This window comes from Pan troglodytes, chromosome 17, assembly GCF_028858775.2.
Source record: "Pan troglodytes isolate AG18354 chromosome 17, NHGRI_mPanTro3-v2.0_pri, whole genome shotgun sequence".
Taxonomy (NCBI): Eukaryota; Metazoa; Chordata; class Mammalia; order Primates; family Hominidae; genus Pan; species Pan troglodytes.
In genome coordinates, this window is record NC_072415.2 from 43,069,334 (window position 1) to 43,088,315 (window position 18,982).

At 39.6% G+C, this 18,982-nt stretch overlaps 1 protein-coding gene across 9 annotated transcripts in view; it reads right to left on the reverse strand.

Moving 5' to 3' along the window:
* Positions 1–18,982, reverse strand: part of CCDC178 (coiled-coil domain containing 178) — a 503,110-nt gene that overhangs the window by 362,058 nt on the left and 122,070 nt on the right. The window lies entirely within an intron of this gene.

Below are 18,982 nucleotides of genomic sequence, written 5' to 3' on the forward strand. Positions count from 1 at the left end.
ATACAATGGAATCTCATTCAGTGATAAAAAAGGAATGAACTCTTAATACCTTCAACAACCCAGATTGTTCTCAAATGCATTATGCTTAATAAAAAAAAGCCCAAATCAAAAGTTAAATGTTATAGGGTTTCATTTATATAGCACTCTTAAAATGGCAAGACTAGAGATAGAGAAAATAATAGTGGTTGTCAGGAGACAGAGAAAGGACAGTGGATATGAATAAAAAGGGTAGCACAAGGAATGAAACTAGTCTGTATTCTGATCGTAGTGGTAGTTACTGAATCTATACAAGATAAAATGGCATATAATAATAAACACACACACACATACATACATGAAAATATGTAAAAAAATCATGAAATGATTAGGCTTATCTCAATTTCCTGGTTTTAATACTGACAACAAGTACAGTATATACAATACAAGATACTCCCATTGGAAGAAGCTGGAGGAAGGGTACACAGGACTCTATGTCTAAACTCCTATGAGTCCATAATTATTTATGAATAAAGATATAAAAAGCAAAATATTAGATGAAACAGACCTGCATACTTATCAAGATTGAGATAAGACACATAAAAAATCCCACATACTCAAATAGGGGAAAGTGAACTTTAGTGGTTCACTTGAAAACCTACAAGGTATCAGTCTAATTAAGAATCATATTTTGGGCCGGGCGTGGTGGCTCACACCTGTAATCCTAGCACTTTGAAAGGCAAGGCAGGTGGATCACCAGAGGTCAGGAGTTTGAGACAAGCCTGGCTCATGGTGAAACTCTGTCTCTACTAAAAATACAAAATTAGCCGAGAGTGGTGTCGTACACCTGTAATCCCACCTACTCGGGAGGCTGAAACCAGAGAATTGCTTGAACCCAGGAGGCAGAGGTTGTAGTGAATCAAGATTGTGTCACTGCACTGCAGCCTAGGTGACAGAGCAAGACTCCATCTCAAATAATAAACAAATAAATAAATATATACAAATACATTAAAATTAAATGATATATTCCTGAAAGACCAGTGAATGAAGAAAAAAATTAAAAATACAATTAAAGAATTAGTTGAAATAAATGAAAATAGAAACACAATATGCCAATTCTATGGGACACATAAAAAGAAGTATTAAGAAGCAAGTTTATAGCAGTAAATGACTATAGCAAAAACTAGAGCGATTTAAAATAACCTGCTGATGCACTGCAAGGACCTAGAAAAGCAAGAACAAACCAAAATTACAATAAGTAGAAGGAAAGAACTAAAGATCAAAAGCAAAAGTAATAAAATTGAGATTAAAAAATACAAGAAATTCACAGAACAAAAAATTAGCTTTTTAAAAGATAAACAAATGGACAAATCATTAGGTAGATTAACAAAGAAAAAAAGGGAAGACCCAAAAACAAAATCACAAATGAAAAACGAGTTATCACAATGGGTACCACAAAGAATAAAAGTATAATTAGAGATTACTATAAACAATTTATATGTCAATAAAATAAATAACCTAGAGGAAATCGATAAATTCCTACACACATACAACCTATTAAGATTGAACCAAGAAGAAATAGAAAGCCTAAACAGAGCAATAACAAGTAATAAGATTGACTCAGTTACAAAAAGTCTTCCCCCAAAAAAATCCAGTACCAGATGGCTTTACCACTGCATTCTATTGAACCTTTAAAGAAGAAACAACTGGCCAGGCACGGTGGCTCATGCCTGTAATCCCAGCACTTTGGGAGGCCTAAACAGGCGGACCATGAGGTCAGGAGATGGAGACCATCCTGGCTAACACGGTGAAACCCCGTCTCTACTAAAAATACAAAAAAATTAGCCAGACGTGGTGGCGGGCACCTGTAGTCCCAGCTACTCGGGAGGCTGAGGCAGGAGAATGGCGTGAACCTGGGAGGTGGAGCTTGCAATGAGCCGAGATTGCACACTGCACTCCAGCCTGGGCGACTGAGCGAGACTCTGTCTAAAAAAAAAAAAGAAGTAACTTCAATTCTTCTAAAACTATTCCAAAAAAATTGAAATGAAAGGAACTCTCCCTAACTCATTCCACAAGACCGCTGTAACCTTGATACCAAAACTAGACAGGGACACAACAAGAAAAAAACACTATAAGCCAATATATCTGATGAACATAGATAGGAACATCTTCAACAAAATGCCAGGAAACTAATTCCAACAATATATCAAAATGATAACACACCATGATCAGGTGGGATTTATCCCAGAAAGTCAAGAATGATTCAACATGCATGAATCAATAAATGTGATACATTACATCAATGCAATAAAGGACAAAAGCCATATGATCATCTCAGTAAAGGCAAGTAAAGTATGTGATAAAATTAAACATTTCATCACAATAAAAAATACTCTTAATAAATTAGGTGTAGAAAAAAGTACCTCAACATAATATAGGGGCCATATATGACAAAACCATAGCCAATATCATACTGAAGAGGGAAAAGCTGAAGTTTTTTCTATAAGATCTAGAACAAGACAAGGATGTCCAGTCTCAGCACTCTCATTCAACCTAATACTAGAAGTCCTAGCCAGAACAATTAGCCAAGAGAAAGAAATACAGGGCAGCATCTATTTTGGAAAGTAGGAAGTCTAATTGTCTGTCTTTGTAGATGACATAATCTTGTATACAGAAAAACCTGAAGACTCTACCAAAAAATGCTTAGAACTGATAAATGAATTCAGTAAAGTTGCAGGATTCAACATCAACATACAAAAATCAGTAGTGTTCCTATATACTAATAAAGACATAACCAAAAAATAAATTAAAAAGGCAATCTCATTTAAAATAGCTACAAAAAAAACTAGAAACATATGTAACCAAGGAGGTCAAAGACCTCTACAAGAAAAACTGCAAAACACTAATGAAAGAAATTGAAGAAGATACAAAAATGGAGATATCCTAGCTCACGGATTGAAAGAATATTGTCAAAATGACCATACTACCCAAAGCAACCTACAGTTTAAATGCAATTCGTATCAGAATACCAATGACATTATTCATAGAAATTTTTAAAAAGTTAAAAATTTTATGGAACCACAAAAACCCCAAAGAGCTAAAGCAATTTTGAGCAAAACAACAAAGCTGGAGGTACCACACTACCTGACTACAAAGCTGTTATATCCAAAACAGCATGGTGCTGACAATAAAAATGGATACATAGACCAACTAAACAACATAGAAAACCCAGATATTAATCTACATATCAACAACCAACTGATTTTTGACAAAGACAGAAAGAATACACTTTGGGGAAATGACAGTCTCTTCAATAAATGGTTCTGAAAAACCTGATATTCATATATGGAATAATAAAAATAGACCTCATCTCTTACCCTATACACAAATCAAGTCAACATGGATAAAAGACCTAAATGTAAGAACCAAAACTTTAAAACTAGTATAAACACAAACACACACACACACACACACACACACTCAGAGGAAATGGTTCAACACATTGTCCTGGGAAAAGTTTTATGAATAAGACCTCAAAATTACAAGCAACAAAAGCATAAATAAACAAATGGGATAATATCAAACTAAAAAGCTTCTGCACAGCAAACAAGCAACAGTGTGCAAGTACAATGTACACAATGGGAGAAAATATTTGCAATCTATTAATGAAACTGCAGATTAATATCCAGAATATACAAGGATTTCAAACATCTCAACAGAAAAAAAAAAAACACACACAAAAAACAAAAAACAAAAAACCTTGGGCAAATAACCTTAACAGATATTTCTCAAAAATGCTTGATATCACTAATCATTAGGGAAATGCAAACAACAATGAGGTATCATATCAGCCAATTAGGATGGATATTATCAAAAGACAAAAAATAACAAATGCTGTTGATATAGGTTGGATATTTGTCCTCTAAATCTCATGCTGAGCAGTAATCCCCAATGTTTAAGGTGGGGCATGATGGGAGCTGTTTCGGTCATGGGGATGGATCTCTCATGAATAAATTGGTGCTGTCCTCAGGATAGTGAGTGAGTTCTCACAAGAACTGGTTGTTTAAGTGTGGCCCTTCCTCCCTCTCTCTTTCGCTCCCACTCTTGCCATGTGACATGCCTGCTTGCCTGCTCCCACTTCACTTTCCTCCATGATTGTTACCTTCCTGAGGCCCTCAATAGAAGCCAAGCAAATGTTGCTGCCATGCTTCTATAGCCTGCAGAACTGTGAGCCAATTAAGCCTTTTTATTTACAAATTACCCAGTCTCAGGTATTTCTTTATAGCAATACAAAAATGGCTTAATAAATAAAATTGGTACCAAGGAATTGGGCATTGCTATAAAGATACTTGAAAGTGTGCAAATGACTTTGAAACTCAGTAATAGGCAGAGATTGGAGGAGTTTAGAGAGCTCAGAAGAAGACAGGAAGATGAGAGAAGGTTTGGAACTTCTAAGATACCGGTCAAATGGTTGTGACCAAAATACTGATAGAAACGTTGACAGTGAAGGCTAGACTGATGAGGTTTCAGATGTAAATGAGGAAGCTATTGGGAACTGGAGTAAAGATTACCCATGTTACACCTGAGCAAAGAGCTTACTGCATTGTGTTCGTGTCCTAGGGATCTGTGGAAGTTTGAACTTAAGAGTAATGACTTAGAGTATATGGCAGAAGAAATTTCTAAGCAGCAAAGTGTTCAAGATGTAGCTTGGCTGCTTCTAATGACCTATTATCATATATGGGAGCAAATGAATGACTTAAAAGTGAAATTTATATTTAAAAGAGAAGCAGAGTGTAAAAGTCTGGAAAGTTTGCAGCCAGGCCATGTGGCACAGAAAAATTCCAAGCAGGCTGCAGAACAATCACTTGCTAGAAAGATTAGTATGACTAAAAGAGAGCAAAGTGCTAATATCCAAGACAATGGGAAAAAGACTTTCAAGGCATTACAGAGATCACAGAGGCAGCTCCTCCCATTACAGGAAAAGTGGCCCAGGAGGAAAGAACTGTTTCAGGGGGCAGGCCTGGGATGCTGCTTCCCTGTTCAGTTTAGGGACACTGCTCCCTGCATCACAGCTGCTCCAGCTACAATTATGGCTCAAAGGACCCCAGGTATGGTTTTGGCTGCCACTCTGGAGGGCACAAGCCATAAGCCTTGGTGGCTTCCACCATGGTGTTAAGCCTGTGGGTGCATAGAATGCAAGCATGAAGGAAGGTTGGAGGCTTTTAGCTGCATTTCAGAGGATGTAGGAGAAAGCCTGTGGGCCCAGGCAGAAGCCTGATCCAGGGGCAGGGCCCTCACAGATAACCTCTACTAGGAAAATGGCAGAGGAAAATATGGGGTTGGAGACCCCACAGAGAATCCCCACTGGGGCACAGTCCAGTGGAGCTGTGGGAAGATGGCTGCTACCCTTCAGCCGCCAGAATGGTAGCTCCACTGACAACTTGCACCCTGAACCTGGAATCCACAGTCACTCAACTCCAACTCATGAGAATAGCTGCACCTTGCAAAGCCACAAGAATGGAACTGTCAAGGTCTTAAAAACTGACCCCTTCCAGTGTGTGCTCGATGTGGGACATGGAGTAAAAGGAGATTATTTCAGAGCTTTAAGATTTAGTGACTGCCCTGTTGGATTTCAGACTTTTATGAGGCCTGTTGCCTCTTTCTTTCAACCAATTTCTCTCTTTTCGAATAGTAATGTTTACCCAGTGCCTATACTACCATTGCATCTTGGCAGTAAATAACTTGCTTTGATTTTATAGGCTCAAAGTTGGAAGGAGATGAGTCTCAGATGAGACTTAGGACTTTGGACTTGATGCTGGAATGAGTTAAGACTTTTTTTTATTTTGCCATGTGAGGGGGACATGAGATTTGAGGAACCAAGGGTGGAATGATATAGTTTAAATGTTTGTCCCCTCCAAATCTCATATTGAAATGTAATCCCCAATGTTGGAGATGGGACATGCTGGGAGGTGTTTTGGTCATGGGAGTGGATCCTTCATGAATGGCTTTGTGGTGTCCTCAGGATAGTGATTGAGTTCTCACAAGATCTGGTTGTTTAAAAGTGTGTGACACCTCCTCCCTCTCTCTCTTGCTCCCATTCTCACCATGTGACATGCCTGTTGCCACTTCTCCCACTTTGCCTTCCACTATGATTGTCAGCTTCCTGAGGCCCTTTCCAGAAACAAAGCAGATGTTTCTACCATGTTTGTACAGTGTGAAAAACCATAAATCAACTAAACTTATTTTCTTTATAAATTACTGAGCCTCAGGTATTTCTTTATTGCAATGCAAAAACTGCCTAACAAAGCTGGTGAGAATGCAAAAAAATAAATAAATAAAAATAAGGAGCTCTTCTACACTGCTGGTGGGAATGTAAACTAGTACAGCTGCTATGGATAATAGTATGAAAATTCCACAAAAGTTACAAATAGAACTACTATATGATCCAGCAATCTCACTACTGGGCATTTATCCAAAGGAAAGGAAATCAGTATTGAAGAACTCATATGCACGCCCATGTGCATCACTACACTATGCACAATAGCCAAGCTATGGAATCAACATAGGTGTCCAGGTGAATGAACAAAGAAAATGTGATATGTATACACAACGTAATACTATTCTCCACAAATGAATGAAATCTTGTCATTCACAGCAACATGGGTGGAACTGGTGAATATTACGTTAATGAAATAAGACAGTAACAGAAAGTTCAAAGTTGCTTGTTCTCACTCATGTATGGAAGCTAAAAAATAGTTGATCTCAAAGAAGAAGTAAAAATTGAAACAGAGGATATTAAAGGCCGGGAAATGTAGGAGAAACGGGGGATAGACAGAGATTTTTCAAAGGATACACAATTACAGCTAGATAGAAGGAATCAGTTCTAGTGTTCTGTACCAATGTAGAATGACTATAGTTAACAATAATATACAGCTTCAAATGGCTAGGAGAAGGATTTGGAATGTTCCCAACATGAGAAACAGTAAATGTTTGTGATAATAGATATGCCAGTTACCCTGATCTAATTACTGTATATATTATGTGTATTAAAACATCATTACATACCCCATGAGTATATACATATTCTATATGTCAATCTTTAAAGTTTAAAAAGAAATAACCTATCAAGCCATGGAAAGACAAGGAGAAATGTAATGCATTTTACTAAGTGAAAGAAGCCAATCTGAAAAGGCTGAATCCTATATGATGTCAACTACATCACATTCTTAAAAAGTCATAACTGTGAAGACAATAAAAAGGTCAGGGATTACCAGGAGTTAGGTGGGAGGAAGCAAGGAATAAGTAGAGCAAAAAGGATTTTTTTTAAGTAGTACAGTGCAACTATTGAATAATATTATAGTTGTGTACACATGTCTTTATACATTTTCCAAACCCATAGAATGTACATCATGAGTGAGCTCTGTTGTAAACTATGATCTTTGGGTGATAATGATGTGTCAATGTAAGTTTGCTGTTGTAACAAGTGTACCACTTGGATGTGGGATGTTTGGTATGGGATGCAGACAGTATGGGGGGTGAGGAGAAGGGATAAAAGGGAGCTTTCTAAACTTTCCACCCAATTTTGCTGTGAGCCCAAAACTGCTCAAAAACATAAAGTCTAGTTTTTTTAAAAAAAAAAACTATGAAAAAAATTTAAAAGAAGATAGTTTTAATGGTAAATTGTTGTGTTAATCTGCATCTTCTGAGAACCAGACATCAAGAAAGCATTACAAGTTCAAGGATATTTTTAGGGGAAATGCTTGTGAGAAAGGAAATTGGGAGGAAGCAGTAGTCAGAGCACACTGCCTGTCTTGAGTGTAAGTCTGCCCCAGAGTAAATGAGAGAAGGAGGAAAGCTTGAAGCATCCTATGCAGTTCATGGAATATTTGAAGAAGCCACCGGGAATCCTCAAAGTTGGCTGTAGGGGATCCTATTTTTCCCAGAAGCATGCCTGCCTTAGTATACCTGCAACAATCAGTCATCAGCTAGGAATAGTGCATTGTATTTCCATGGCAAAAAAAAGCAGTGATGGATTTTGAAGTGTAGCATCAGGAGCCTGCATTGGCTATCCGTTGCTGCATAAAAAGTATAACCAAACTTAGTTGCTAAATTCATTACTATTTACTATCTCACCAGTTCTGTGATCCCCTAGGTTCTCCAGCTCTGGGTCTTTTACCATGACTGGCAAGGACCTGTTTTCTAACATACTACAAATACTTCTGCCGTCACATTGCTGGTTGTTGGCAGCAATTCTCAAGGGTGGTTGATTCTCAAAGGTGGGTGGACTGAAACCTATGTTGTTTCCACACACTGTAGGCCTCTCCATAGAGCATCTCAATACATGGCAGCTTGATTCATCAGAGCAAGTAAACAAGATGGCAAGAAAGAGAATGCTAGCAAGATAAAAGTCACGAATTTTTGCAACCTAATCATAAAACGATGTTCTATTACTTTTGCTTTATTCTGTTTATTAGAAGCAACTGAGTATAGTGCACATTCAAGCGGGGATTTTACAAAAGTGTGACTGTTCCCCAACATAATGCCTACATGACATAGCTGAATTTCAACCCTTCTCTAACTCTGCTTATCTTTAAGAAACAGGATGCCTGGATAAAAAGTTCCCTTTGTAACTGGGCCAGCTGAGACTAGTTAGAACCAAGATGGTCAACTGGACTGAACAACTTCAAAAAGACCTCAAGCTTTATTATAATGTCATTTTCATGCTAAATGACCCTCTCACCAGCACCATGATAGTTCACAGTCCTCATGATAACAGCTGGAAGGCACCATAAAAGGACAAAAAGGAAGGCAGCGCTCAAGTTCAGGGAAGTTCATTTCCCATTTCCAGAAAAGACATAAACATTCCTCCTTTTGATTTTAATGTTCAACCTCTTCATTTTTGCTCCCCTTATCCCTCACTAGTGGAAAAGTTGATTTGTGAGCCTTGCTCCTTCTTATCAGTTCTGTGTTCTGCACTGCTTGACACTCACTTTTGGTTTTATGTATTAGCTTAATGAAACCAAACAAGGAAGGACCCCATCTGTTGAAGGATTAGCTTTCTCTGTAATCAAACTGGTGACCCAGCATCTGAACTAGATAGTCCACTTCCTTATTTGGGAAGCTTTTTTACATGCTCATAGACCCAGTAACTGGCATGTAAGGGTTTACAACCGCATCTGCCAGCGAAGGACATGCATTAGTCCTGACTCTGAGTGCCAGGGATCAGCTTTGGAAAAGGTAATATATCATTGTTGTGAGGTCATAAGCAGGCACGCAAAGGGTTATATAGCTGTACTGGAAAGAAAGCTCAGAGCTAAGTATGATGGGGACACTCACCCCAAATCAGGGTTGTGCACAGGGATGCCTGGCACAAGGTCGCGGTCCTGTACTCAGTAGAGGTCCCTGCTGGAGTCCTTGAGAGGGTGAAGGAGGGACCAGTGTTTTATTCTGAGTAGAGACTCCCTTAAGAGTCTCTGCAAAGGTGAGAGAGGAACCTAAGGGCTGACACTCTAGACTGCAAGATCAAGAAATGACCTGCCAGTAAGTCTTTTGTGTATGAATGTGTATTCTTCTCTGTTTCTATTTACTCCTCTTAGTGATTTTACTCTTATGTCTGTGAAAACCTCTTTCATGCCAACTTTCTTGCACCAGAGGAGCTTAAATTTACCCTCTTCCCAGAAATACTTCCTCCCCCTCCTCCTTCTTCTCCTCCTTGCTGAAGCCCCACAGACAAAGTGGCCTTGGCTTCTCCCCTAACAGGAGGATGACATACAGTCTGGAAAGTTAAGGGATCATTTTTGGGGGATTGGAGGAAATCTGCATTATGAGGTTAAGACACCTAGGGGAGACTGCCTGAGACAGGGAGCCAAGGACACTCAGCTGGCCTTCAAGAAGACACCAGGGATCCCTGGGTGCAATGGCCAGTATTGGTTTTCTGCATAGTAAGAAAAATTTAGAGCTAAAATGATTAACCTGCAACTACAGAATTAACTAGAGTCTTCTAAACTTCTCTGTCTTCCTCTTTCCTTCTCTGCCTGCTTTGAATCTGCTGTTATTAAGTTGCTTGTCCTAAGACTTATTCTTTATGATCTAACTGAAATGGAAACATTAAAAACTCATTTGAAATTGACGAATAAAAGGTAAAAGAGCCTTTTTCAAAAAAATGAATTATCATAAAGACCTCTTTATCCAACTTTTGGTCCACAGCCTTCCTTGGATTATCTATTGGGAAAAACAGTTTGGCCACTGGAACAGGTTCCAATTTTGTCAGAAAAATAATTTGGACCCAGCTCTCTTTTATAAAATGGTGAGTTTGTGTTATTATCTCATGGCCAAAAGTCCAAGGTAACAGCTATTGGATCTTTGTGTGTGTGTGTGTGTGTGTGTGTGTGTGTACATATGGTTATATATAATATATGGTTATATATATATGGTTATATATAATATATGGTTATATATATGGTTATATATGGTTATATATAATATATGGTTATATATATGGTTATATATAATATATGGTTATATATATGGTTATATATAATATATGGTTATATATGGTTATATATATGGTTTTTATATATATATGGTTATATATATATATAAGTTTATATGTTATGTCTAGCATGCTACCAAATGGCTTATAATCATAAATTAAATTCAAATACTCTTCAAATTCATGTGAACTTAGTAATTGATAAGATTTGGCTGTGTCCCCACCCAAATCTCATCTTGAATTGTAGCTCCCATAATCCCCACGTGTCCTTGGAGGGACTAGGTGAGAGGTAATTTAATCATTGGGGTGGTTTCCTTCATGATATTCTCATGATAATAAGTTATCATAAGATCTGATGATTTTATAAGGGGCTTCCTCCTTCACTCAGCTCTTATACTTCTCCTTCCTGTCACCATGTGAAGAAAGACGTGTTTGCTTCCCCTTCCGCTATGATTGTAAGTTTCCTGAGGCCTCCCCAGCCCTGTGGACTGTGAGTCAATTACATCTCTTTCCTTTATAAATTACCCAGTCTCAGGCAGTTCTTTATAGCAGCATGAGAATGGACTAATACAGTAAATTGGTACCAGTAGAGTGGGGTGCTGCTATAAGCATACCTGAAGATGTGGAAATGACTTTGGAACTGGCTAACAGGCAGAGATTGGAACAGTTTGGAGGATTCAGAAGAAGACAGGAAAATATGGGAAAGTTTGGAACTTCCTACAGGCTTGTTGAATGGGTTGGACCAAAATGCTGATAGTGATATGGACAATGAAGTCCAGGCTGAGGTGGTCTCAGATGGAAATTAGGAACATTTTGGGGATTGGAGCAAAAGTTACTCTTGCTATGCAAAGAGACTGATGGCTTTTTGGCCCTGCCCTAGAGATCTGTGGAACTTTGAACTTGAGAGAGATGATTTAAGGTATCTGGCAGAAGAAATGTCTAAGTGGCAAAGCATTCAAGAAGAAGCAAAGCACAAAAGTTTAGAAAATGTGCAGCCTGATGATGTGACAGAACGCAAAACCCTATTTTCTGGGGAGAAATGCAAGCTGGCTGCATACATTTGCATAAGTAACAAGACATTTGGGAAAATGTCTCCAGGGCATGTCAGAGACCTTCACAGCAGCCCATCTCATTACAGGTCTGGAGGCCTAGGAGGGAAAAACCGTCTTGCAGGCAGTCTTTCCCCCTGCTCTGTGCAGCCTTGGGATGTGGTGCCCTGCATCCCAGCTGCTTCAGCTCTAGCCATGGCTAACAGGAGCCAATGTAAAGCTCAGAATGTTGCTTCAGAGGGTGCAAGCCCCAAGCCTGGGTAGCTTACACATGGTGTTGGGCCTGTGGGTGCATGGATTGAAGAACTGAGGTTTGGGAACCTTTGTCTAGATTTCAGAGGATATAGGGAAACACACGGATGTCCAGGAAGAAGTTTGCTGCAGGGGCAGAGCCCTCATGGAGAACCTCTGCTAGAGCAGTGCAGAAGGGGAATGTGGGGTCAGAGCTCCCACAGGGTTGCCACTGGGGCACTGCCTGATGGAGCTGTGAGAGGACAGCCACTGTCCTCCAGACCCCAGAATAATAGATCCATCAACAGCTTACACTGAAAAAGCCACAGACACTCAATACCAGCCCATGAAAGCAGCCTGGATGGAGACTATAACCAGCAAAGCCACAGGGGTGGAGCTGCCCAAGGCCATGGGAGGCCACCTCTTGCAACAGCATGCCCTGCACATGAGACATGGAGCCAAAGGAGATCTATTTTGGGACTTCAAGGTTTAATGATTGCCCTATTGGATTTCAGACTTGCATGGGGCCTGTAGCCCCTTTTTTTTGGCCAATTACTCCCATTTGGAATGAGTTTATTTACCCAATGCTTGTACCCCCATTGTGTCTAGGGAGTAACTAACTTGCTTTTGATTTTACGGGTTCATGGGCAGAAGGGACTTGCCTTGTCTCAGATGAGACTGCACTTAGACTTTTGAGTTAGTGCTGGAATGAGTTAAGAATTTGGGGAACTGTTGGAAGGGTATGATTGTGTTTTGAAATGTGATTACATGAGATTTGGGAGGGGCCAGGGGTGGAATGATATGTTTTGGCTGTGTCCCTACCCAAATATCATCTTGAATTGTAGTTCTCACAATCCCCATGTGCTGTGAGAGGGACCCAGTGGGAGGTAATTGAATGATGGGGCAGTTCCCCCATACTATTCTCATGATAGCGAGTAAGCTCTCACAAGATCTAATGGTTTTATAAGAGGTTTCCCCCTTCATTCAGCTCTCATACTTCTTCCTGCCACCATGTGAAGAAGGATGTGTTTGCTTCCCTTTCCACCATAATTGTAAGTTTCCTGAGGCCTCACAAGCCTTGCAGAACTGTGAATCAATTAAACCTCTTTTCTTTATAAATTACCCAGTGTCAGGCAGTTCTTTATACTAGCATGAGAATGGACTAATACAGTAAGCTTTGATAAATAAAAATGGTTTTTAAATTATTGATAAAACAAAAATTTTAAAAAGCCTTCAAAATTGTTGGCATACATTTTTATCTTGGTTTAATAATTATTTTATATTTATATCTGCTTGATATTTTAAGATGTCAAGGTTTGGCATAAATGACATAAGGCTATGAACATAGCCAAAAATAAGCTTTGTGTTTTTTGACAAAAAAAAAAATTAATATTAACTCATTCCACAAAAACTGCTAAAACTTGTGAATCAGTGGTAAAAATACCCATGTATTTAACCCATGTGTTTAAGGTTCTTACTTAGGTGAATACCTGATATTCACAGGCTAAAAAAATGGCCAATAAAAAATAATGACTGGAAATAATGACTAGCTTTGTCTAATATCCAAGTTTTCAGAAGTACTCTAGATAAACTATTAAAAATTGAAAGAATTTAATACACATAAATAGGATACATGCTTGTAGAAAAACTTTGTGTAATTCAAAATCTTAAAATTATTTTAAATTGAATAATAAATGCTTATTAAATGTCTGGGTTATTTCCAATTAAAAAGGGGTTATAACATGAAAAAACATGTTTCTAAAAATTACGAAGTGGTTTCATCTATAAAATGCCGACATCTGAAAAACAGTTCATGATTTCTTTTTTCCTAGGCTTTCACTAAAATTTAAGGTTATTGAGAATAAGAATTCTAATGAATCTATAGTTCTGTAAGTTGTGTCTTATTGAGAAAAAATAATAATTTTATGTAATTTGGAGATTAAAACTCATTTATAAAACAATATTTTAAAAACTAAGTAGGAAAGACGTAAAAGTGTTATAGACATAAAGATGTATTTTTGCATAAGAAATGTTATAAAAATAATTTTGTATGCAAACGGATCTTATATGGTAAATATTTGTCCAAAACAAAATGATTGTTTTTTTTTCTTTTTCTTTTTTCTTTTTATTTATTTATTTATTTATTTATTTATTTATTTATTTATTTATTTTGAGATGGAGTCTCACTCTGTCACCAGGCTGGAGTGCAGTGGCACCATCTTGGCTCACTCCAGCTCCTGGGTTCAAGCAATTCCCCTGCCTCAGCCTTCTGAGTAGCTGGGAGTACAGGTGCACACCACCATGCCTGGCTAATTTTTATATTTTACTAGAGATGGGGTTTCACCATGTTGGCCAGGATGGTCTCAATCTCCTGACCTCATGATCCACCCACCTCGGCCTCCCAAAATGCTGGGATTACAGGTGTGCACCACGCCTGGACAATGATTGGTTATTCTAAAAGAGATAGTATAGGACAAATCAAAAGGTCCACACGTGTAGATGGCCTGTGTATGTCATGATAAAGTTTGTGAAAGAACATTTAAAAGATAAATTGTACATGGAATTAAGTTGGCTATAATTAAAAAGGAATTGCTGGCTGGCCACTGTATATCACACCTGTAATCTCAGCACTTTGGGAAGCCAAGGGTAGATTGCTTGAGCCCAGAAGTTTGAGATCAACCTGGGAAGCAAGCTGAAACCCCATCTCTACAAGAAACAAAAATTAGCCAGGCATAGTGGCACATGCCTGTAATCCCAGCTATTCAAGGGGCTAGGGAGGGAGAATTGCTTGAGCCCAGGAGGTGGAGGTTGCAGTGAGCTGAGATTGCACCACTGAATTCCAGCCTGGGTGACAAGAGTGAGAACCCCTCTGAAAAAAATAATTAATTTATAATAGTTTAAGATTGGCCCCCTATGTTAAAATAATATTTTCTTAAGGTATTATTTTACTGTCAATGAAATTACAAGACATTTTTATTTTTAACTCTGTTAAGAATCTTTGACATACAGTTCCCTTATTCCCAGTGGCCTCTGCAGGCAACACTTTCCCTGCCTACCAATCGCCCTTGGACTCCTCTCAGGGAGTCAACCCAGACAGTAACCCAGAGTGGGGCATCTTGCCAGTCTTCCTCTATGATGTCCTGGCATGTCTCCAATGGAAAAAAAGAGGTGGGTACTCTATATGTATGTTCTCTTCACAACTTTAGATCTTTATAACTGAAAGTCTCATTCTAAAGGACTAAGGAAAGATCCTTAGGGGTTTCAAAACCTCATTTGAAGTATTATAAGATTCATCATCCTAACTGGGAAGATGTTCAGTCCCTTTGGTACATTCTCCTCACTGGAGCAGGAAAACAAAACAAAACAAAAAACAAACAACAACAAAAAACTGTTCTCTAACAGACTTGGGAGGAAGTGGGACTGAGCCCACAAGTACAAGACAAACAATCCTATTTTATGTCTCAGAGCACATCAGACATTAGACATAAACTCTTAAAAGTAAATTTAGAGCTAGACACTCTCATCTCAAGACTAGTAGACCTGGCCAATAAGGTATTCAACAACTGGGATAGGGAGGAGGAACATAAAAAAGACAGAGAGGCCACATGGCAAGCCTACCAATGGGCTATTGTTCTCCAGTGCCAGCTGGATAACTCACAAGATACCTATCAATAGAGAACCTCAGCTCCAGTGAGTGTCCCTCAGTCCCCTAACCAGGAGAAAGGATCCTGAAGACCTAGGAGACTAGGACCACACCAATGTGTCTTCTTCAATGTGCCTTCTTCAATGTGCCGCTTCTTCAGAGAGGGTCACTGGGAAAAGGCCTGTCCCCTCCACATCTGAAGGGAAGGGACAGAGGGCTTGTGCCACCAAGGTGCTTCACACAGAAAGATGGTCCAAGTAGGAAAAAAGATTGACAGGGCCTGGGGACTCCTCAGTTGGCCCTCCAGGTATCCCCCAAGGAGCTACAACTTTTACTGGATGTAGGGTGCAAGACTGTTGATTTCTTGGTTGACATAGGAACCACCTACAAGGTTTTGAACACCCCCTGGGGCAGACTTACCCACCAAAATTGCAGGATTATAGGAGTGTGAAGGAAGACAAAAGACAGCACCTTTATTGAGCCTCTAAAATATAAACTAGCTCAACCAAGAGGCACTAAAAGGGATAGTCCTAGTAATTAATGAGTTGAGAAAACAGGGATTCTTGAGGGCCTGCCAAGCCCCATGCAATATCCCTATCATCTCTGTTAAGAAACTAAATGGAAAATATCAATTTGTACAAGATTTTAAGGCAATTAATGAGGTAACAGAAAACATGCACCCAGTGGTAACTAATTCTTATATTCTACCATGTTACTCTGTCCCTGAGTTGGATGTAGTACTCAGTCCTGGGTCTAAAAGATGCCTTTTAGATGCCTTTTTCTGCCTTCCACTGGATACAGACTCTCAGTCCCTCTTTGCTTTCAAATATCAGGATCCCCAGACAGGCAGGAAACAGGAGCTAACATGAACTGTGTTAACTCAGGGGTTAAAAAACCTCCTGCACGATATTTGGAGAAACCTTAAAAAGGGACCTGGGGGATCTGACACTTTTGAATGGATGGCAGCATGTGACCAAGCATTCCAAAACCCTAAAACCCAGCTCATGAGGCCCCAGCAGTATCCTACCCAACATAAGCAAACTTTTCTATCTTTATGTTCATGAGAGACGAGGAATTGCCCTAGGAGTACTAACTCAAGGGTTGGGCCCACTGAGCCAGGTAGTGGTCTACTTTTCCAAGCAGCTGGACTCAGTTGCTAAAGGCTAGCCACCTTGCCTTTGATCTGTTGCAGCTGTGAAACTCTTTTTAAAAGAAACAGAAAGTTAACCTTTGTGCACCCGCTAACCATTTGGGCTTCCCATCAGACTCAGACTGTCATAAAAGAAATCTGGGTGCAGTGGCTGTCGATACACAGGGCTCTCCAGTTACAGGTAATGCTTATTGATAATTCCCACATAATGTTGAAGATGTTTAACAGCTTGAATCTGGCCACCCTCCTTCCATCTGAAGATGGTCACTTATCTCACAACCACTTAGGGGTGACAAAGGAAGTATACTCCAGTGGGCCAGACCTTAAAAGTAAACCTATTAAAAATGGGGAAGCCTAATGGTTCACGAATGGGAGTAGTTATATGCAAGAGGAACAGAGGAGGGCAGGTTATCCTATAGTCTCTCTCACAGGTGTAAAAGCTGGTGCTCTTCCACTGGGATGCTCTTCACCAAAGGCAGAGCTTGTTGCTCTAGCCCATGCATTAGAGTTGGAGGAAGGGAAGGTCCTCAATGAATACAATAGTTCCAGGTACACCTATTCCATCTTACATGCACATAGGGCTATTTGGAAGAAAGGGGCATGTTAACCTTTGTTAATAAACAGGTAAAAAAATGGTGTTATTTTAAGGTTATTAGAGGCTGTAAGAAAACCAGCCCAGGTGGAAGCAGTTCACTGCCATGGCCACCAAAAGGGAGGGGCTGAGATAATTAAAAGAAATAAAGCTGACCTTATGTCAAAACAGACAAAGGGTCATTTCCAAATGCCACTTTTGCCTTCCTTCCAGGGTCCTACTCCTTTTATCCCAGTTTTCTCTCAAAAAATGGAATAAAAGCCTCCAAATGTAGTTATATCAAAAGTCCTGACCATCCAGGATGGCTAATAAACCCTCATAAACTTCTTTTCCCAAAAGCAGTTACATTGCACGCCATTTTTTAAAAAAAGCCCATTCTAACACTCTGGCCAGGAAGTCCTTTATAACTGGGTTTGCAAAAGTATGACTGGGATCTTCATGGAGCTACAACTTCAGGGAGCTCTCAGGGAGCTAATCAAAGAGGTGGTTGAGACTTGCCCCACTTGCTATGTTAATAACCTTAATACCCACCCTGCATGGGAGGGCCAAAAATAGGTCACTCAGCTGGTCCAATACCAAGGCAGATGCCCAGGGGAAGATTGCCAAACTGATTTCAGAGTTAAGCTCAGCGCCTCAGGACACCATTAATGCCTAAAGCCTTTGCCACCAAAACTGAAATCGCACATGAAGTGGCAAAGGTGCTATTAAAAGAAATTGTGCCTAGATTCAGGCTGCCATGGTCTATCCAAAGTGGTAATAGACTAGCATTCATATCCTTAATTACTAAGGCTACTTCTCGGGATCTAAAAATTCAATGGTGCCTACATACCGCCTGGAGCCCACAGTCTTCGGGTAAAGTAAAGCACACCAACCAGACAGACCCTCAAAAGGACTTTAGCCAAATTGTGCCAGAAAACTCATCGCTCATGGATTTTGTATCATCCCATGTCCTTGTTAAAAATGAGAATAGTTCCACAAAGAAAAATAAAACTGAGGCCTTGTGAGCTAAGACTGGTCCAAGTCTGGTCAGATAACCAGGAGGTCCTCAGAAATATGGAAAAAAATGAGATGCTACCCAAATTTTAAAAAGTAGTAAAAGCCCTTCAGGCCTATAGAAACTGAAAATTACCTTCACTGTCGGATCTGACCTTCCATCCCTTCCAACTGGATACTATGCTTACTTAAAATCTGCAGATGGGGGAGACCACAAGATCATTTACAACCTAAATATACGAGCCCATATCTGGTAATGCTCATAAATAACTCTGCCTTAATGTTACCAGGAGTGATGCCTTAGGTTCACCACACCTGAGTAAAAGCAGCCTCAGAACCTAAGGAAAAAAGTCCCACTAACCAAGCTGAATTGCTGTCAGATCTAAGATTCCTGCTCAAAATGATCGACAGGAAACCTTAAAATACATGACATCCTGGAGAATGAGCCCTAGGGCACCGAATCCCCAGAGAAGTCAAAATGTTTAATGGTTTCCTGTCCCCCTCTCACCTGAGGAATAAAAGGCAATTAGGCTTATTCTGGCTGGTACTGGGATAGCAGGTGGTCTCATAGCCCCTAGGGAAGGTTTGCCTACCATGAATTTACCCTCTGCAACCTCACAACAGGTATAGAAATTCTAGCCTATAAGACTAGTGATGCCCTTACCCTCCTCAAAGTCTCCCTAGACTCACTAACTAACACTGTGCTTGATAATCGTCTGACTTTTGATTATCTCTTGGCAAAAAAAGGTGAGGTACGTGTGGTCACCAGCTCTTTCTGTTGTGCTTGGGTAAGTAATTCAAGATTAAAAACAATGAAAAGACATTAAAATCATCTACAACCAGACCAAGTGGTTGC